Below are 22,666 nucleotides of genomic sequence, written 5' to 3'. Positions count from 1 at the left end.
GAAGTACTTCCAATTATTCATGTTTTTGTATTTTAGGTTTATTGCAGTACTTTTCTCTGGCAGGAAAACAACTATTATTTGCACATGAAGAAAAAGCTATTAGAAGAAATTTACCCACATGAGCACTTATCTAGGTATCTGCATGGCCCCTGGCTACACAAATGTCCTCTTATGCAATAGGATTTAGTAATCTGCAAACAGATTTAACAAGTGCCAGCCAAGACCTCCCTAAGCAAACCTCCACATGACAAATCAAATGTACAGTTCAAAAATAGAAACTAAGCATAAGGTTAATAGAGTTTTATGGAAAAACGATTCCACTATTTTATTATATAAATCCCCAAAGAATGAAGAAAAGAGGAAAATGCTTGGTAAACAGGCATAAAATTTCTATTTTGTAATAATTCAGTGACTCAGGAACTTACCTGAGACACCATATACCTGGGTTCACAATCTTACCACATCCTATTCTGACAAGAGCTTTGAACCTGTTTCTCTTTCTCCAGGGAAAACCTAATCAGTAGCTATTTGCTGCCCTGTTTTTGTATTCTGGTAGTGACAAGAATTCGAGGAAAAGCAAATTTCCATTAAAAGATGAGTCTTTTTTAGTGAATCGATGTTTTTGATTTGGAAATATATAAAAAAATCCTTATTAGTCCTATTCCCAGAGACACCAAGGGACTTTGGAGCCACTGAGTGAGGCTTTGCTTCCCAAGTCACCCAGCAGCAGCCTGAGGCTGGAAGTGCCATCCCTGCAGGTGGAGGACCCCACTTTGCAAAAAGCCCCTGTGTGAGGTTGGCCGAGGAGGTGTTGGGGTCCAGCTTAGAAATGGTGACAGGAGCAAGCCAAAGGAAACTTCTCAGGAAGATCTCAACAGCAAAACAGCACGAAATCAAGAGAACCAATAAGAATCCATCCTAGTGGATATTTAAAATCTGAGGGACTGCAAGAGAAAAAGAGTACACAGTTCTTTATTTACAGGTTACTAGATATGCTGTGATTTGGATTTAGGTTTGAGAGAGACAGTGGTGGAGAGAAGACATTAAGACTCCAAACTGTAGCACAGCAAGGATAAAAGAGGGATGAATAGCTGGGTGGCTGCTATATGAAATTTCCTGTAGGCAGAGGAGAAAATGGAAAGCAATCAAAGCAAAACAGCCACATGTGCAGAAGCAGAACCTAAAGCAAGAGCAATAAAGGCATAAGGAGGGGAATAAGCTTACTCTGGGTGAACTTGGAATTATTGAAAATTGGAAAACCAGAGTCTTCAGGGAAGGCTTATCCTCAGGATTTTAAAACTAGAGCAGAAGAAAGTGAGAAATTATTTGAAATAGGAGAGAAATTTCAACACCTTGTCTATTATATTTAAGAAATAAGAAAAGCAAGAAGGAAAAGCCAAGGAGTAACACTTATATGTTTACATTAATGATAAAGTTGTCTTAAAGAAAAAAGGTCATCAAAACCTGATTAGAACACCTTGCAGATCATATTCTGTGGTTATCTTAGCCCTTATATGACTTCTCAGTCTGCTTTAGTCTAAAGGTGGTTCCCAAGCTTCTGACTACCTTGAATTGGGTTATTTTGATAGCTTCATGTCATTACCAAAAGAATTACTTTTAGCTTGACCTGAAAACAAACAGGACTGCTTTTTACTACAACAGGAAATACTGGGATTGGTCTTGCAGGGACTCAGCACTTGACAAGAAGAAATTTTATTCCATCTTACTCAGGTGCTAACAAATTGGGACAAGCATATGGTTATTATCTCTCTTTTAATACCACAGCTCATTCACATGATAGTACCAAGGGAGCTTTATTACAAAATCACTAGTAATTACTGTTGGAATCAAAGAGGGGACTCCATAATCCACACAGTGGTGCCCACTTGAAGCCTGGTATTGGTTGCTGTATCTCAGCAACAATTAAACTCCACTGAATTGAAGGAGTCAGGCTGCCACATTGGTACAGCCTTCTGCAAAAGCATGAGCTGGAGAAAACGTACTGATGTTTTTCCACATGGATATTGACTATTAAGCTGAGAAAACAATCTGGAATCATGGGATATATGTAAGATTAAGCTGGTCATTACTGTGTCTCAGTCAGCCACAAGAAGACTGTAGACATCCAGACTGAAGCAGTGCCACAGGAGGGATGGCACTGTGACAGTGTGAGAGCTCAGAGCACTAAGCAGTTGTGCATCATACTTGTATTTTCCAGCATATATCTAAACATCTCTTTTTGCCATGTTCATTGTATGGCAAGTATAAAAGCACAGATTTGCTTCATTATGGAATGACTCTGATGCAAGACAAATAATTTCAAAACATTTTCTCCTAGAATAGGTTGCCAGAATGTTTTCCACATTGCAAATACTTGTATCCTCTGAGCTCTCAAGCCTGTCTCTTGAAAATGAGAAAAATTCCAAGGAGGATTTCTCCCAAAGATATCAGCATGGAAAGTTTTATCCCAAAAAGCTGCTTATAGTTTCCTTAAAATAAATTTTAAGAGGTACCTTCTAACTTCCCCACTAATTCTTCATGGGATAGTTTGCACGAGTTCAGCACTTTCTTACTGTATCTCTACCATCCACAGAGAGTACCTCTATGCCATTCCCATTTCTCCTACCACATCTGGTCTATGCCAGATTATCAAAACTCCTGTAATATCATGAGATAAAAAAACCCAGAAAGAACAAGTTGAGTTTTTCTGACTAAAGAAATATGGACAAGCTAAATTTTTGATGAAGACTCTAAAGTTAATAGTTTCATAGCCAGTAGTTCGCTGCTTTAAATCACCCATCCTTATGATGATGAATCAATAGGTCTTACAAGCACATTGAGGGAAACCTTAAAAAAAACACTTTTGCATCATGAGTAGCCACTTATACCTTATAGCTATTGTGCCTCCTCTCTTCTTCCCTCCCCTTTCATTTTAGACATCTGCTTACCATAGTCTTCACAAGTAAGTTTTCTCCTCTCCACTTTTTCCTTTTTTACCACACTTAAACCTCATTTAAATAGAGCATAGGTGAGTGCTTCATTTTGGGAAACACTGCCAGAGAGCAAACCACATTGCTGATCCTGAGATAGTGCTTGGAGGCATGCTTTGTACACCTGATGCACTTGACCCAGATCCTCTCCATGTCCATCCATGATGACAAAGACATTCTTGAGAAATTTCATTTAACTTTCAGTGTTGGATCAACTGTTATACACTTTATTAAATTCTTCAAATCATTGAAGCAGTCTGCTCAATGCCCTAGTAACCAAAGCACAGTGATCCATGGAAATCTCTTCAGCACTGCTCTGTCTAGGTTCCTACACTCAGTTTATCTTCTGAGCATCTTCCAGCCTGGCATTAGAAAACACAGCTAAAGTCTGTCACATGCTGTTTGTTCCAGTCTCTGCTCCTCCCCCTCCCCACCCCTATCCCCCTTCCCCCAAGCACATGCAGCAGAGTGCTTTGCTTTAGTAGCTTTTTTCCCCCCAAGAACATACATCCTACTATGTTGCTGCTATAGTTTGGATGATATGCAACTTGTTCTTGGGATTTGTTTTTTTGAAAGCTACCACAATCTCTAGCTTGCAGGGGAACATGTTTCACTGTTTTGTAGACTGTCCCAGGAAAGATTCATCTCCTTTTCAGACTTGCAAGTGCACTTATTGACTCTGGGAGACCTGCAGGCTTGGCTGACAACTCACCAAGATGTCAGTGTAGAGGAGTGAGCAATAGTTTAATTGAAAAAGCCTATGACTTTTTAGACAGAGTCTAAATCCCTGTCCAGTGCTACCATTGCTAAAGGTGCTACAGACGCAGCTGCTCTGTGGCAAAGTCACAGGAGCTTCCTCTGTGCCAGCTCTACTGGTGCCTCCAGTGCTGAGACAGTGAAGGTGCACAGAGTCAGGTGAGCTTTGCAACAGAAGCAACATCCACACAGGGCAGTGCCCAGGGCAGCCAGTGTGCTGCCTACAGCCTTCCTGACAGCTCTGCTGCTTCTGGAGCCCAGGGGAATGGTCATACTGCACCAAACTGCCCCACATGAAATGCAGAGAATAGTCAGCAATTGCCAAGTGTGCATGGAGGAGATGACTGTGCACTGTCACATGAAACAAATATACCCTTTAAGAACAAAATAAGGGTAATCTGCATCTGCTCCCAACACAAGACATGACCCTCATTCAATTTCCAAAACACTCAGAGGAGCTAGCTACTAGGAGTTTTGCTTGTTAAAAATGAGAGTCTGCAGAAGCTTACAGAAGCATCATCATGTAAAGCATGGGTGTGGCATAACAACCATCCCGCCCTCCAAGAGCTGGTGTTGGAGAGGTCTCTCTTGCTATGCAGTGCAGTGAGATATTTTGTTCACAGGACATCCATTGTGCTACCAGATTGCAAGGCTGAATAACTTGTCATCCCCAGATGCTGCTAACCAAGCACTGGTAACGGTTTCACCTGATCAATCCAAGGCTGTATTTAATGTGTTTTTCCTCTACCAAAACAACTCTAAAACAATCTACTCCTTGTTTCTAGTGCTGCCAAGCTGAGTCACTTTCTTAAAGGCTAGGTGGAAGGTCACGAGGGCCCTTACTGCTTCAATAAAAGGAATTTTATTACAAGCTGCTCTTGCCATTTTGTTCTCCATTCAGCATATATGGCAATACCATCTGATTTATTCATTTCTGGAAAAGAGGTATCTTATTTTATAGCCTTGACACAGACACATTGCATTGTCATGAAGAAAACAGATACATGGGATAAAACAAAAAAGCTTCCAGTGTTGGTCTTCTACAGTCTTTCATTTTACTTGGAAGTTGCTTCCACAGATCTGCCTTCAGAGATACCAACAAGGAGATCTCCATCCTGAAAGTGCACATGTCCTCCATGATGTCTGCTGGGCAGGCATTGAAATGTGGGTCTATAACTCCTATATTTCAGACTTGCCAGGAGAGCTGGCATGTGAGCAGAGCAGATATAGCTGGCAGGAAAACAAAGTAAATGCAGAGAAGAAAGAGTGAGGAGAAGGCACTCATGTCTCACTTTACAAGATCCCCTGCTCCCAGAGTGAAACTCATTGCTTACACCAAGTGTAAGCAGCACGTGGCTGTTATTCCACACTAGTTCAGGCTCTCAACCTCCTTTGCAACACATCAGCCTGGAATAAGCAACCCTATGAACAAGGACACTCTCAGATGGTCACACTGTGTTAGACATTACATGTCTATATAGGACCAGGTCATGTGCAGAAGACAAAAGAGGAAAAAAGAGGGAGGAGGGAAAGATTCCTGCAGAGGGAGGTGGCATTGAACTACTTATGGTTCCTGCCCAATACTCTTCAGAGAGAGATGTATCCCTTAGTGTAATGTTTCCATCAGTGAATGCAGTATTCCAGCTCATCCTTTGCCTTTTTAAAACTCAAGTTAGCAAGTAATAACCTGCTTCTTATACAGGCAATAACCTGATCTCAGATTAAGGCAGTGTATGTTAGGGCTGGATTCAGCCACACCGTACCTGTCAGGGTGCCCATAGAGCCTTGCTCCTCGCATGCCAGGATGAAGTGGCTGAGGATGCCTGGGGCAGACAGGGAGTCTAGACTCTCCTGCCCTAGGGTATGTGATATCCTGCCAAGGCCATGCTGAGACTGTTTAATCCTATTAAAGCATAAGCTGGAAGTACACGATACTCATTAAAAGAAAATAGCTTGCTTTGTTCCCGAGATCTAAACCCCACCGCAGCAGACACTGTGGGATAACCCACCATTATTAACCTCTGCAGGCAGGGCTTGCCATTGGCTTGCCATTCCCAGCACCACTGCCTGAAGAAATCCCACAGCCCTGCTCTTTGCTCACATATGGAGACATAGGTTTAGGATCCCTTCTCAGGACAAGTGCCAGAGCTAGAGCACACGTATTTCCAAAGGGAATTTACAAATACAAGGGCCCAGCTAGTCCTCCAGCTGGTGCTTTACAAGCACACAGAGTCCATACAAGGCCACAGCCAGTTGTCACTGTCCCCACACTGGCCTTCTCACTATTAAAGTACCGAGCAGACAAAATCAGGCACGTCTTCTATCCCCCTCACTGGGTGTGTTGCCAAGTCTCTCACTGTTGCTGCTGACTTTGCATGCACAGTTACAGAACGCTAGAAACAGAGTGCACAGAAGCCTTCAGGCTAGGAAAGAAGAAAAAAATATTAGCTGGTTGTGTAAGTCAATAAGTAAATCTGTTCAGGAATAGTAATCATTTATCAAAAGGTGGAAAAAAAGATCGAGAAAAGATAGGCTGTGAAAACTCATCCAGATCTCTGAATGTGTGGAAGGGGCAGGAATTCTATGGCACGTGGAGCTTTTCTGCAACATCCAACTTAAGCATGGGATTCAAGACTTCCAATGGTTTTAGCTGTTAAACTTAGTAATATCTGAAACATGAAGAAATTTTCCCCTTCCAAAACTGTTTATTTTTAAGATACTTGTGCTGCAGTACAGCACACACTGTTGGTTAGGTACCACACTACTAAGGAAGTGATGAAATCATCATTGTTACTTTTGTTCATTCCACCCATAATGAGTTGAAGCAATTCATGCCATTCAGAAAGACAGAGCTGTTTGTATCCAAGTAATCACTGCTGGCACTGCAGAGCTTGATGCAGGTGCGTGCCCAAGGACACATTTCCCTGAAGCTCACAAAAGGACCGGGAAGGAAAGGGCCAACCCTCCTGAAGCAATAACGCATCTGAACCTATAGAAATCAACACACTTGTCTATGTTCCCCAGAGAAGCTTTGTGGGGGTGTCCAAATACTTGTCTGCTTTGTGGCTACATGGAGCTGGGCAACAAAAACCCCTCAAAAACAAATAGGAAGAGAATCAGTAAGACAACAGCAGCAAGAGGAAGACAGACATGTGCATGTCACCAAGAATTAAATAGTTGTCATTCCTTCATGCATATTTCCTGTCTTGTGGATCTGCATCCCCAAGTACCAGAGCATCACCTCCCTGTCTTCTGATATCAGAAAGCCTGCCCCTCAGTAGTGACCATAAAACCTGTTATTTAAAGGGACTATCACCTGATCCTGCTTCCCTGCCCCCTCAATCAACTGAGCTGTCATTCTTCCCTCCCCCTTGATGCTTGCTTCAGGTAACCTCCCTTTAGATCGTCACTAAAACTATTAATTCACTGCGCTGCTGAAGAATCACCATGGATCTTTCCATAGTCTCTGCATCCACTAACAGTTTACACAAAGCAGAAGTCCCCCATTCTCTCTACACAGGAATGTCTTTTTAAGAAAGTGATATTGTCTAAAACAAAACATGAATTCTTTTTTACCACAACAAAAAAAAATTACACAACACTGCCTTCACATAGCCAACTGCAAGTGTTTTTTTTTCAGAACCCATGCAGTCAGTTATTTCTTAAGAAGGTGCTTTATATGCTCTCCAAGGCAGTATTCATACTATCCCACATATTCTTGCTGTTGCTATGGAAATCATTCCTCCGTAAGCTGATGTGCAAATGCAGGTCTCATTGCTGAGTAGAGAGGCTAAAGGTGTGCATGAGTCAAACTATTTGTTGTGCATTATTCCTCTGCAGCCTCACTGCTGCTGGGGAACAGGGGAAGGAACAATTAACGTCTGCACTGAGAGTGCCTGTAACAAGGAGTTGTGGAGAGTTAGCAGGGTGTTAGCAATACTAGAGAGTCGTAGGAAAGCTCTGGCTGTTACCTGCAACCAAACACAATTTAGTCATCCAGCTCACCTGCTCTGGGTGCTACAGAAGTGACAGAATTCAGGCATGAGAGATACAAAACATCATTCATGGTGTTTTCAAACATTTCAGGGGGAAAGTAAGTCACGATGCATCATCATGGATACAAGGCAGGCAATACCCTTTCACATCTATAGGCCTGAAATTACTCAGAAAAGTGAATGATAAAATTAGGTTTTTGACAAGGACCTGCTTGGTGGCTACAGAGAGGCAGAGACTTAAAAGATGCTGGAGATCCCTCTAACTCTGGTGAAGCAGCAAGACCAAAGGAGAAAACCTACAAAAATCAAGCTTCTTTGCATATGCTGTTTGGCAACTCAACTAAACATGGTTTTCACCCTGCTTAATACCTATGAATAAGCATTAAGGTGAATATTGGAGTACTCTCAGTCAAAACACAGCTTGATGCCAGCAGGCACTTTTCAATAACAACCGCTGCCCTTTCACAATGCACCAGAAACACAGAAACCTGCTGCCTTCAGGACTCAGCAACCCTTTACCATGAGTTGAGATGAACCCCTTGGAGCAGAGGCCAGGTGTAGCAGCTGCTGAGCTCCTCTGTACCCCACTCCAGCCAAACACAGGTACTTCTCTGCATATAGGAGGCTGTGTGAACATTTCAACACAAAACATCCCACACCCATTTCTTTCCATCTCCCCTGGAATACTTGGCAGTAATTTTCATAAATATATTGAAATAAGTAGTATGTCTCAAGGTAGTCCCCATGCCTTGGTAGTTTCTTAGTTCATCCCTTCTACAGCCTGTGGGTGGGAACAGGGATCAAAGAGGGAACAAGGGGTGTAGTGAACTCAGATTTATAGTAGGTTTTTAAGGGAGAATAGGGTTTTTCTATTTTTTGCAAGTGTTAGAGTGACCATCTAAACATTCAAGATTTTTTTTCTTCAAACAAGGAAATAGAAGGCTGTAGCAGAGAAACGCAGATTCACCAAAAAAGCAAACATGGGCTTTTTTTTTCTCCTTAATCTCACTGAAAAAACTGCTCCTGCAGAAGATTGACAAGTAGTCTATCACACAAACTGAAGGTTTCTAGTCACATCTTATTTCCTTTCTTACTGCTCTACAAGAAACAGGTGTTCTACCAATCCTCTCCTCTGAATCATCTTCTGCCATAGACATTAAGGAACGCTTAGAAGCAAGGCAAGAAACTTAGAGTTACAGAGTCATAGAAAGTTTGTGAAGTTTTTATACCACTTTTTCCTTCTGTTTTGGTCAGTCACCCTGGGGAAAGGCAGTTAATTAAAGAACAGATTCCAAACACACAAACAGAAGTCTGAACTTCTGCAAAATATCTCAGATCACAAAGACAATAATCTCAAAACACAACTCCTTTGAGGCACCATTACATATGACAATTAAACACAAACACAGTAAACAGGCTACAGCATATTACTGTAAAGAAAGCAAGCAAATCTCCCTCAACTGTAGCCCAAAACATAGGCAGCACTTACTTCAATTCAGGGCTAGAAGGGAGTCTGTTATCACCTAAAGCTGCTGCACTTCTGCTTGCTTTCCCACGTGGAGGTGGTCTGGTCTGCTCTCCTCTCCTCCCTTATGAGCTACCTGGAGGGGGTCAGCTGCTCTGTGGTCCTTAGGAGAAACACCTGCTAGTTCAAGCATAGCTTGCTAGCAGAGTGCAGGGGTGGCTAGCATTTAAAACAAAAGAAGAATTAGTTAATGATTCTTTATAAATATTGTTGGTTTTAATTATTCATGAGCTATAATGGGCATTTTTGTGGTTAAAAATAACTTACTCGATAAATACCTCCTAGTATTTTAATAAACTGTTATACCATCATTGAAAATGCAACGATAAGCAAATAAAAGTGTTTCTAGTTGCTTTAAGAAGATATGGTATGAATGTGAATAAATTACATTAAATCATACTATCATAGAGAAGTATCTTGTGATTTATAAATTCCTACCTTACGTAAATTAGTGCCACAGAATTCTGCAGCCCCATGGATAGCTGTCCTTTGTGCTGTGGTATGAATAACAAACTATGCCTCAAAAGCTTCCTAATAAGTGGGTGGGAGTTGGAGAATACAAATGACATAAGAAACTAGAGGGCTTCATTTCAGGAACAGCTTAGTATGTTAGAATATAGTATCAGAGATTAGACGTTATGGATTAGAGATTCACTGTCTTGTTAGGAAGGGTGTAAAAGAAACACTGAAAGAATAGTAGAGATATGGCAAAGAGCAATGTACACGTGCACTTAACATAATTAATTGCCATTCCTGTTATTTTTAGTATAATGGCATTCACAATGAATCATAGCCTGAGTGCAAATTTAAGAAATGTGATTGTGAATGGATTTGGTACAATCTGTTTATGACACTCATAAGTGCAGACACAACGCCACCGTCAGAGGGATTAGGAAGGATTCTTTTCATGTACATCACAGCCAAAACTATAAATTTAAATTCTGAACAAGTTCTTAAATTTGCTAATCATTAGGGCTATTTTTTTTTCCTTTTCAGGTGCCTCATTTCATGTAAACTGATTGTGTCTTGGCATCCAGTTCAGGGGTTGAGTTCGAGCTGAAATGCTTCTTAAAATATTTGATACTCTTCTGTAACAGGTGTAAGTGAATTTAGAAATACAGATCAATCAAATGATAGACTGAATTCAATAGTTTTGTAGGATAATTTTCTTCAACAACAGAACTAAAACCCAAGTCACACCAGAGACAACATTCTTGCAAATGTTAAGAAAGCTTATGTTTTCAGGGATTTCTTCATTATAAAGTGAAAGATTAAATTAGTACATGTCAAGAGACAGGATGCACATCAGAGAAAGGGGAAGAGGCATTACTGACTCAAGTTCTGCTAACTTTTAGTTTTCCCCTGGAGCAGACACTATTTTTCTGCTTTGCATGAGGAAAAGTTACTGAAAAAGGACTTCTACCTCTCATCTTTCCATAGCAATTGCACCTTAATTTACGTGTGTGATGACAGCAGGGGACACAAAATACACATTTCAGTGCCAAATCCTAGAATTAAACTGCAGGGAAAAAGGAGGGCTTGTCAGCATTTGAGAAGCAGTATCCTTTCCATCACACTCTGTATGAAGTACACCCTAAGATATCAAAAGCTCTCAGCTCTGATTAACTCCCACAGGAGTTTAGTGACTCAGCACCAGGCAAGTGATCTCAGCACATTTCAGGATGAGGCCATTTCCCTACTTGATAGCAAATATTGCAGTGGTTCCTTAAACTGAGTCTATACACATAAATATGCTCTAGTAAATCTCACCATCAGTGCATCAGCCCAAAATTGGTTCTCTCTTGGCTGAACATTATGCAACTTGGCTTCACTTGACCAGCAACACACCCAGAGGGTCAGATATAGGGGAGATATTTTCATCTGAGTAGACTGTTAGTGAAACCAAAGGCTATCCATCTTTCCCTGCCACTCCCCTTTGTTGCTGGATTTATTTTCTGACAACATTTGTCCTGTAAACAAGAAAGAACTCATGTGCTTGTTTTTGTAATTTTAAAAATAATCCCAGAACCTGTTAAAGGTTAATAGTGTCTAATGCAATGTGTTCTGTCCTTCCACAGGAGAGGAACTGGGCTCTAGTGGTTTTTTTCTCTCAAAAAGCAAAGAAAGCAAGTGATGTTTCCTTCTCTTCTGGCTGCGCTTGATTTCAAATCTCGGTCCATCAAATCTAGATTTAGAGCTGGAAAAAGACAGATGATCACACATTATTATCAGATGAACCAATTCTACTGACACTTGGGGTGGCAATATGCAATCTACTTCAAGAGGAAACTTCTGGTTATTTGGCTGTTGAACACAGCCAAGTTGTTGTTGTGCACACAATAGAATTGTTCCGAATATTTTCACTAAGTCCAGCATATCCAGGATGTGTCTGGACATGATACGTGATCAGATCAACTGTGCCACCCCCTTGTGTCTGGACTGGAGTGCCCTAAAGGCACTGGAGCCTAAAAAGAGCTGGTGCAGTTTGTGTCCCTAACAGCTCCCATGTGTGAGATGCATTGCATTGTTGGTCACTGGCCTGCAATGCATCCCTACACAGTATAGTAGTTTCTCTGTGTGCTTTACAGCTCCTCAGGCTGTTCGTGGCATCTCATTGTATGTTAACAAAAAGCAGATTTTCGTAAGATTGCAGAATTCTGTGAGTTGGAAAATTGATTGATTCATGGAAATATTATTTCAGGTTAGTTCTACAGTGTAAATCGGTAGAAAGGCATGTTTTTGCCAGAAGATTGACTCAGGATTACTTGAAGAAAGGAAGTGCAGAGTAATCCAGTAGAAACATCACGTTGGTCGGTAGCAGCTCAGCTCCCTCCATTCATCAACAGAATAAATCCTCCATGTGTTTTCTTCTGATGATACCAGACATCAGCACAAAGGGCCCACTGCCTTTGGAAGCACAAACTTCCAAGTGCTATGGAACAGGATGCGCATGTCCCTTGTCCTGCTGTAACCTGGAATTGAATCTGATTTAAATGCAATTCATAGACAGGGCTACTACAGTTACACTTTCTCTCTTGCAGTGAGACACAGTGGCAGCTACTCAGTCCTGGTATATCTATAGTGGTAGAAAACAGTAACTTGATACAAAGAAGGCATCAGCAGCAGTCAGAACTCACTGCTCAGTGACAGTGGTTTGTGGTCTAGGAGTACAGCTCCAGATGATGTTAGGGTGACAGCTCAGTATCCCAGCCACAGTGGAGAATACACAATTGTCCCCATATGACATGAAAGGTGACACTGTCCACAACACACAATTTTAGCCATTAGACATTTGTCATGAATATCTAACAGCTGCAGCTGGGAATAATTTCTAGTGCGAAGGTCTTGTGTTCCCTGAGCAGACAGAGTAGACGGGGGAGTCAGCAGCTGCTGCAGTTATTAGTCAGCCAAAACTCTGCAAGCTTCTGACCCCACATGTTTTCCCTGGATTTAGTGGCTCCATGAACCTGCAGCTGCAGAGGCTGTGGAGGCGGTGTTGCACTTGCTCTGATCAAGAAGTGTGTTGCAGCTCCATGTTCAGCTCCTCGGAGTAGCTGAGTTTGTCCACTTCTGACTGATGCTTCTAACAGTTACTTCACTCCTCTTTCTCACTCACAACTATTACGAGTAATAAATACCTTCTGTCATTTTTAAAAAGATACTATTAGCAGCTATTCCCTTTTATCCCTCATGCTCAAGCCATCTTAATGAGGTAGGACGTATGCTAAGCTCACAGAGTCCACTGCACTAGTTCAGCCTAGCAAAAATCTCACAGATTAATGTCCTTGCAAGCTGGGAAGACATGATTGTGGAGACTAAGCTATGTTTAGAACAAACAGCACTTAGTGAATTTTTCAGATAAGTTTCCTTTTCTCTCCTGTGAGCAGAACCGGTATTACTAACTTGTTCCTGAGAAATCTTGTGGTTGCATTTTTGTGTTTAGTTGACTTAGAAAAATATCCTGAGAGGTGAAAAGCCTTGACACAGAGACAAGTTGTGCACTTCAACAGGGTGATGTTTGATTGCATCTAGGGATGCTTTCATATGTATGCTGTGCTTCACGTGAGAGTTCTTTATGAACCATCTCACTGGCTGACAGCACACAGATGGCAGGACAAAAGTGAGATAAATTTGCTATGTGCTGGTCAAAGAGAGGGTGTAATGATTAGTTTTTATCTTAAGTGAACTGAGGCAACCAGTGTCAAGTCCAGAATAACTGTGGCACAACGTTCTGAGAAGATGCTGAAGGTAGCACCCATTTCATTATTACTGGGTTTTCAAAAGGTGATGTAGACTAATTTATGATTTTGGATTTCTGCTTTTAACTGATGATGCTCTTACAATGCAATGGAGTAGCTCAAGAGTTTCTTCTGTTAGCATCATCTCTGTTTTGGACATATTGGGAAGTTTCATACTTGTCTGTGGCATCTCAGGAGATGATGGATTTTAGGAATAGACTTCAACTCATATAAGTTATGAACTGAATACTACCTGGAAAAAGAAATAGATAGAATATCCTGAAATGCACAGGGAAACTTTACCATTTCATCCCAAAACCTTTGAATTATTTGCTTGAATGAAATGCTGTAATTACAAAAATTTAAAATCTGTTCAGTTTTTGTATTTGTAGGCTTATACTTTAAAAAAATCTATAGGCACCACATGGACTGACTCCACCTGGCTGTAACTTTGTAATGAACATGGAGGAACTCTCAGACCAAGAGCCTGCAAGTTACCTGATTCTGTTTCTGAGTTTGTATCCAATTCCTTGTGGTTTCTGATGGCTAAGTAATTGCTACAGTCCACTGTGCTTGGTTTTATTTTCAGTAAGAAATGGGTACTATAGTCTCGAGTGTATTAGATACCATTTTCAGAAGTGTACACTTCACTGGAGTAATTCTGTGCCAAGTCAGTGATTTTGGGACAGTTCATAAATGCAAAATGTCTTTTCTGTGTAAGGAAGAGCAGCACCCCACTGCAAGTAGAAAACAACTATGGGGTTGCTTCAAAACTACCAAGGCCGGTTACCTTGGCATTTACAGGTGACAAGAGTTTGCAACATTTTACAGGTTTGAAACTTTCCATTTTAGTCTTTCTTTAAATAAAAATGTCATAAAGATGTCAGTGAAACTCTATCACTCTGTGAAAGCTGCTACATGTCCCTGCCATTATTCTTAGACAACTACCAAGAAAATATTTGTCTTTTTTTCCCACATTCTAAAGGCTCCATTAATATATAGATAACTGAGATCTTCCTGAGTAGTAAATAATCATATTAATTAATGATCATGTGAAACAAAATACAAAGAAAACTTACACTCCAAAGGACTATTTATGTGCATGTTAGTGCCAGTAACTCCAATGGAGACAAGTGGGAGATGCACATACAAACAAAAGGGAGAATACATTCACCACAATGGATGGAAAAAGGCCAGCCTGGAAGAGAGTGGAATGCATAGAGGGATTTTAAGCAGGATTACAGATGCCTGTGGCAACTCATGACAATAAATTATAGTAAGATCAAAGAAAAACAGAATGCTTTGATAAGAGATTAACAAGTGCCCTTCTCAAATGTACAGTTGTAACTAAAAGCAAATAAAATTACATTTTAATCCCATATTCAAGGTATTACTTTTTTCCCCCTAGTTTTATTTATGAATGACTTCTGGCACCTGGGGATAAAGACAGCTTCTTCAATGTCTTCATAGAGCCAGCCACCAAATAAACATGCACTCATTATTTTTGTGTACGTATCAGGAGTTCTGATACAGGACATGGGCTTTGGGTGCAGGTGGTGTAAATTTCAGAAAGATTAGGTGACATGCTTAAGCTAAAAGGTAAAGAGAATCCAGACAGCAAGGCTGCTGCTTTCCTTGGATTGATAGCTAAGTATTTACCAACTTGTAATAAAGATAAAAGCAAAATTGGATTTGCTTTCATCTGTTTTCTAAAATAATTTCTTGCCCTAGAATATAATGAACACGTGCACTATTGCTTATGCAGCGCAGTAAAAAAAAGTAGTTCTTTGAAAAATCAATGGAAAATTAAGCAGTAAACTCATAAGTTACTACAAATGTGATTATACTTTCATGATCTTATACAAAATGTAAAAAAAAAAATGCCTTTTTTTTTTTGTTGTTAATTTACAGCTAGCATGGGAAGATGTATTATGACTGTTCCCCTTCAGCATCAGAAGAGCAGGCACCCCAAAATGCATTCTGCAGTGACTCTGAGATCGCAAAAGTATTTGCAGGTGCTTGATGCTCAGTTCAAAACAGAAAGAGTAGGCCTTCAAATCTGAGCATTTTAATGCTGCAGTTGTCTAGAAATTCTGTCTTTGGAAAAATCACTTTCACGTGACTCTTCCTCATTTCTGAAAAAAATGTTCAGACAGTTAAATCTCATATCCATCAGAAAAAGGAATCTAGGTGTTTGTTTTTACATTTCTTCACCATGAAATTTAGTGTTTCATTTGTATGAATGCTGTCCTGTGTCCTCACCCTCGATACACCAGGGGGAGGAAGAAGTATCTTCCCGGTCTTTCTGTCATGTTATAGTGAGAACAGCCTGCCTCTACACTGGCTTTGCCACACAGATGGTCTAAAAAAGACATGAAAAAAGAAGCAGAGCTCATAGAAAATTTCTTACAGGATATGTGAGTTAGATATGGGCAGAGCTTCAGGAAGAACTGACTGGCCCTAGTCACAGCCTAGTCACCTTCTTAGCTCCCTAATTTGGATAATAACAGACTTTTGGGGAAACAGCCTACCCCATGGTCTCCTTATCCAGCTGACTGTGGTGTGAAGATGCCTTGGCTGAGACAAAATAGCAACGGGGGAAATTTCTGGTATTTTCCCTGTGAAATAACAACTTACTAAAAATAGTGTATGCAGATTGCAGACCCGGAGAAACCAACTTAGATAATTCACTCCTCCTTCCTCCTTTTGCATACGCTCCCTACACTTTCTCCTGAAATGAAACAGAACACAGAAATCCCATGTCAAAGGGTTGCAACAGACTCCTGTAAAACTTCTGTGTTACAGAAGGGCACAGGATTTTTCTCCAAGTTCATCATCTGACATAAATTTGCCTCTGATTATGAAACTTTAGAGGACAAGGTACATTTGGGTTTTTTTGCCTGCTTTCTTTTTTTTTTCTTGGTTGGTTTTTAATTACTCCCTTCTCTAAAATTAAACTCAAATTGCACTTTTAGTATATGCCGTGTACCTATAACAAATTGACAAATAAAGGGCAAATTGACTTTTGTATCTGTGTTTGCAGTCACAGAAATACTTACTCTCTAGCCTCAAGAGGATGACCAACATAATATGATGTAATGTAATTTCAAAGTTGCATCAATGCTTTTCCACCCTCACTGGTATTATCTCATTCAAAGGAGATATTTGTTAAAAATAGCTTGGATACAAATCCAGTAATACCTCACTGACAATGAAAGCTCATCTCATGGAAGGGGAGAAAAAGCTTTTCAGCAATTTAATGTGAAGCAGGTTTACACATTTACATTTTAATTGCAATATGTTAAAAGCAAAAAAAAACCCCAAACAATAAACACTCCCCCCTAACCCCCAAACATAAAAGGGTTACTTTTTCCCCGGTAATAGTGATTTTTAAAATCTCCTCGAGCTGTTTCTAACAATATAGTGGGTATGACTTCTATAAATGAGAGAGAGGCTGCTCTGCCTGAGTGCATGTATTATAAGTGTTGTGACACACTACTGTTTTGCTAAGAGATTATAAAATCAATTCTTTATGAAAACATCATTATACTTTAAAGCAAAAGCCACCCAATTCTTTCTCACTTTGGTTCCCTGAGCTCCCTTTTATTCACAAGATGCAGGAACCGCCCTAAGGTAGAGCATCCTCTTGAGTTGCATCCAAAGATCTCACAGGACAGCTTCAGTGTCAATAAAGCAGAGAAGCTCCTTTTTGTTATTCCTTAGCTCCCAAGATATTTTGATTGGCTGAAAGTGATGAAAGAGTAAATAACAGGGAGGCTGACCTGACTGGGTTCCCAGAAAACAGGGGGAAGAGTTAACCAAAGCTTTATCAAGAAAGAACCAGACACATTACATGCAACGGATGCTAATCCATGTGGTTGGATGCAAAGCAGATCTTTTCAAAAAAGTCTCTTTTCGCAGGATGAAAGGTCTGGTAGAGAGCACCATTCATGTTAATGCAGTTTACTTGAGTCTTGCCAAAGCATTTCATTTCATGGCATATGTTGGTATGATTAAAAAGCATGCATTGTATGGAATTAAAAGGATGTACTTTGGAAGAACTAAAAGCTGGCTCAGTGACAGATTGCAAAGTGGTGAGAGTAACGAGTGGAACTATTTCCAGCAGATTCCCACAAGGATCAGTTCCTGGTACAACATCGTTTAGTATGTTCATCACGTGTCCAAACAATGATGTAAAATCAGTCCCAAGCTGGTTGGGGGCTGGAGCACTTACTGTGTAAGAAAAGGCTGGGTGAGCTGGACTTGTTCAGCCTGGAGAAGACAAGGTTTTAGGGAAAACAAGAACAGCCTGTGAGGTTACAAAGAAAGCAGAGCCAGGGTTTTTACAGAGGTTTGAGGGAAGAGAATAAGAGACCATGAGCACAAATTGAAAGAGGGAAAGTTTCAACTGCATATAAGGAAAAAGAAATCACTATGAGGTTACTCAGGCATTGAATCAGGATGGCCAGGGGGGATATGAAATCTCTTTCCTTGGAGGTTTTTAAGATCTGACTGGATGAAGCCTGGAACACCCTTACTGAACTAAATTTTCACTTTGTTTTGAGCAGAAACTTGGACTAGATGACCTCCCACGGTCTCCCCTTGTGAGGAATGTAATTGGGTTGATTCTGCCTGGAGAGCGATTTGGGAATCCTACTGGATAACTACTTCAACATGTGCTGTAAAGTAAGGCTAGAGGGAAAAGCAATGGCTGGAGGTTATTTGGTCACTGCTGTTAAGCAGCCCCCCACAAAACCTACTACCTTTGCAGAGCAGAATTCCTCAAATAGAAGCAGCAGGAAGTGAACATCACTCCCTCGGGTACAGCCTGTGAAGTCTTGCACTGCTGCCCAGCGGAGCTCTCCTACATCTCCCGAGCTGCTACTTTTGCTGTATAAGTGGAGAGAAGGACAGCTGGGAGCTAGATCTGTTCCTGGGCATGCTATGAAGCATTTCAGAGAGAGGTTTGTATCACCAAAAACTATAGCAGAGCACTACTGGGGGGAGAGGGAATACTTAAAAGCTTTCAGGTAAAGCTATAGCAAGATTCAAAAACTGGAGGCTTTAAGTTAGACAATATGAAATTCTAAACAAAAATAAAGTTAAAACATGCCACAGCTTCTCTGGAGTGAAGTTGAATTCTCCCTTGTTGCCAGTCAAAAGTACTGCCCATACTTTCCTGCAGAGCAGGTGGTCAGTGTAGATGTCTGTTGGATCATGACTCAAGTGACCAGGATTTGCAGGCAGGCTCTCACTGTTCTCTACTTTAAGCACTTTTCCCTTCCTGCCTGACTTGGAGCTGTTCTGGAGTATTTATGAATGGCAGAAACCTTTTAGACAAGTCCACACTGATACAGAAAATTCCTTTTTGCAGCAGCTGAAGGAATAGTATACATTGTTGACCACACACAAATGTAGTCAGAGGTTACATGAACAGCATCAGCAGAGGTGTGCTGGAGCAGTGGGACCCTGACCTATATTGCTGACTAGGAAGGCAAGAAACCTATAGATAAACTCATTTGACCACACGTAACAACCCTCCGGGTGTGTTTTGCTGCACTTGCTTGTTAGCTGAGATCCATTAAGATGAATTATCCAGATTTGCATGTTGCAAAAATGCCATTATGATAAAGCTCACAGCCTCAGATAAATTCAAATACCTTGTTTTTAAATAGAAATCATGGTTGTATTTTTATCTATTATGTGAAGTCCCCAACTCTGATGTCATTTGAGGAGGTTTTTTTTAAGCTATATCTTAAGTGATGCAACTACTGACTCATTGCTGGTTTGGGTTTTGACACCAGAGGACTGTGTTGGCCTGACCAGCAACCTCCTAGATTATGACTCCTTCATTTCTTTAATAACAACTGATCTGAAAAAAAATGGAACTGTAATCTAATTTTTTAATTTAATAATTTCTTACATTCTAATTTTGTACTGAGGACTAACTTTCTATTCCTAGGTGAAATAGTTTTGTGGGTATTTTTTTCCCATATGGAAACAATGTGCTTCTCTTTAGCAGTTTCATACACAAAAATACACATTGATAAGAAGTCTCTAAACAGATGACATTGCAATTACCTGACCACTCTAGAAAAAGTAGGCAGAAATATATATCACTGTGTTGAAAAAGTTGGAACGTGAGCCGTATAATTTTTATATTATAGTTGACTAATTCCCAAACTGCTTTATGTCAAAAGTATTGAAGATGAATAAAAGTGTTTCCTGCCTTTTATGGAAAACCAACATCTAAAAAGAAAGAGAAGGAAACAAATGCAGTTCTTGCTATATACAGTTCTATACTGCTCTGTTGTATGTGGATATATGTAAAGCATGCTGGATGCTCACACACACTGCAAAATAAAGAAGCCATTACACACCAACACATCACTAATCCAAGAGGAGTAAGCTATAGGTCACTATTTCTTCTGCGTACCTCGGTTATGAATTTATCTTTGGCTGCAAACATGTGGAACATAATCTGCTGGATCAATAACCTCTTAGGTGCATAACCCCTCCCCAGCAACTGATTTTTTCATACCTTTACTTATTCAGCAGTAGGAAAAGGACAAGAGACAACCAGGCACAATGGCATCCAAAGGGCAGCATCTTCAGAAGCATGGACAGAGCCAAGGGCAGAGTGCTGGAAAATGTAAGATAGACAAGTACAGCAGTGACGGCATTGAAAACAGGATGGTCGTACACTTGACAGGAGGTGGCAATATCATCTGTATCACACATGATGCTTTCACTCTACTATTAATCTCTTAAAAAAATTAATTACATTCTTTACCCTAGTCAAGGAGTTTCTGTTTTGATAGCAAGGAGCAGGGTGTGCCATAGTTTCCCCTCTGTCATGCTGAGCCTACCGTCCTTTTGTGTTTTCTCTGTGGAGGATTTTTGTGACAATATCCAGTTGCCTTACACCTTGCTGATCATTGCTCTGCCCTTATCCTTCAGTGGAGTGGCAAAAGTTTTTCAGATTCCCGTCACACATCGCCCACTGACCATCTGCTATTACCACTGTAACGAGAAATCACTTGGTGAAAGGTGATTAAGTGGTTACAATCCAGGACAAGGTTAGAAGCTCATTATGCTACTTCCCCTCCAATATTAAGCAATAGTGATAAGCCAAGAGTCTTAGCTGATATGAATCAGTGCATTTCTGCTATTTCAATAGTGTTGCCTTGGTTTACATGACATTTAGCTTAAAAGCATTTACCATCAGGTTAATTTAGATCCCAGCCTTTGGTTCAAGTGGGTTTCTGTGTGCCACCATTTTAAAACAGAAACTTGGGATAATCAAGGAATATTCTTTTCTATTCTGTATTATTGTTTTAGTCATCATGGACAGAATGCTTTAAAGATAAATAAGCTGTGGGGTCTTGGTAGCACTCATGATGCAAGAATTTGGTTTCTGTTTCCCCTCAGAGCACCGAGGTTTCCTGTAAAGCTACTCTCACTCTGGATTTATGTACCATTTGCAGAGGAAGCCCTATCCGCTTAAAGCTTCCAGTTAAGCCTTTGCTGAGTCAGTTTTATAGTCAGTTTTATATATCAGGTTGTTAAAAAAAAAAAAAGGAAAGCAAAAAGAGGGAAAAGTGAGCTTCAAATAAGTCCAGAGGAAGTTCATAGCTCCTTAAACAGTTTTTGTTCTTAAAGCAAGCATTTCTCTTTCCACATCAGGTCTCTGCTGTGATCTGCTTCTGCTAAACCAGAAGCACTCTGTGCAACCATCTTTTAGGGTTGTGGATTTCAAGACAATCTCCCAAATAAGATTCACAGAACAGAACAGAGTGGGGTAAGCTGTTGCAGCACCTTTGTAAACTAGAAAAAGCCACACGGAGCTGAAAAATTGTTGTGAAAAAAAAGTCCGGCAGTGTGATTCAGGACATACCACTTGAGGGGAATGATACTGTTGCTGTACTTAGGTTTGGAAAAAAATGTCCTGAAAGGTTCTCTTGCTAGCACATACTCTATTTTAGTTCTGGGACTCATCCTCTAATGTCATATATATTCTGAGTGGTAAAGGAACCACCTGATGTCCAGCTTCATTTCAGGGAAAGGGAGGGCATAGGTATGATGGGCACTAGAAGAGAAGTTTGGACGTACTCAGATTACTGGGGGATAGTTCAAAGGAGAGACACCTTGAAAGGTCAGTGTCAGGAATGCAGCATGCTAATGATGCTAATGATACAAACAACATGTGGGATAGTTATGTCTTGATTTGGTAAAGAACTTATGTACAAGTCATACTTGGAGCACCTGAGCAGCTGTATTCATTTCAGCCAGGTGACCCACATGCCTGCAGCCAACCTTACACCTCATCAGACAGGAGCTCCAAGCATTACACAATTACAGAACTGACTCTTCTTGGCATTTATCCACACTCTTTGAATGCAAAGATTAGTGCATCTTCCTCTTACAAAACTGCCTTCTGCTGGTGGTCATTCTTCAAGCTACTATGATTCATGGCAAAAGAAAAGCTTTCCCAAAAGGATTCAACAGCTCTTTTCCCCCCAAACACACACATCATCTGTGTGTATTTGTCTGTATCCCATCTTATTGTCAAAAATGAACAAATCACTTCTGTGCCCCTATTCTCTCATATCTAAAAGGAAAATATTGCCAGTACTAAGTTTTCTTTTCTTTTTTTTTTTTTTTTTTTTTCATAATAGGACATAATTCATTATTTGGCTTATGACCATTGATGGACAAAGTTCCAGAAAAATGCAAATCTTGCTGTTTTGAGATCTTACACTGATTGTAACTTATCACATCATAGGCCCTTTTAGCACCAGAGACATCATTCTGGCTTAGTAATCCCTCAGAGAATTCCTTCCAACAAATATAGAAGACTGTCATCATGATGAGAAAAAGCCTTTCCCCTAAAACTGTTTATCATCCAAGAATAAATAGCAATGAAAAAAATGGGTTGCCGAGACTTTAGAGGTAATAATCAATTTATCAGGAAGATATTGCTACAAGCATTGTACATAAGCCACTTACCCTTTCCAGTGTCTTACAGTGATCTGAATGTCAATTAAGAAAAAAAAAAAGAAGATGAAGTTATAACGCTGTATCAACAGGCAGCTGTCCTAGTGGGCACTGGGAACACAGAATGACTCGCATTGCTGAGCAGTGCAGTCATTGCCAAAGAAT

At 40.4% G+C, this 22,666-nt stretch overlaps 1 long non-coding RNA gene across 1 annotated transcript; it reads right to left on the bottom strand.

The window, feature by feature from the left end:
• Positions 1-4,489: 4,489 nt before the first annotated feature.
• LOC135418044 (uncharacterized) lies at positions 4,490-22,625 on the bottom strand. Its single transcript, XR_010432301.1, has 4 exons — positions 22,514-22,625; positions 20,046-20,147; positions 9,231-9,425; positions 4,490-4,976 (listed from the first exon to the last, which is right to left on the bottom strand). It is a non-coding gene; the product is annotated as an uncharacterized LOC135418044 (long non-coding RNA).
• Between the last annotated feature and the right edge of the window lie 41 nt (positions 22,626-22,666).

This window comes from Pseudopipra pipra, chromosome 8 (assembly GCF_036250125.1).
Source record: "Pseudopipra pipra isolate bDixPip1 chromosome 8, bDixPip1.hap1, whole genome shotgun sequence".
In the NCBI taxonomy this organism is placed as follows: Eukaryota; Metazoa; Chordata; class Aves; order Passeriformes; family Pipridae; genus Pseudopipra; species Pseudopipra pipra.
Note: the sequence above shows the minus strand (reverse complement) of the source record. Positions and strands in the feature narration are given on the sequence as shown.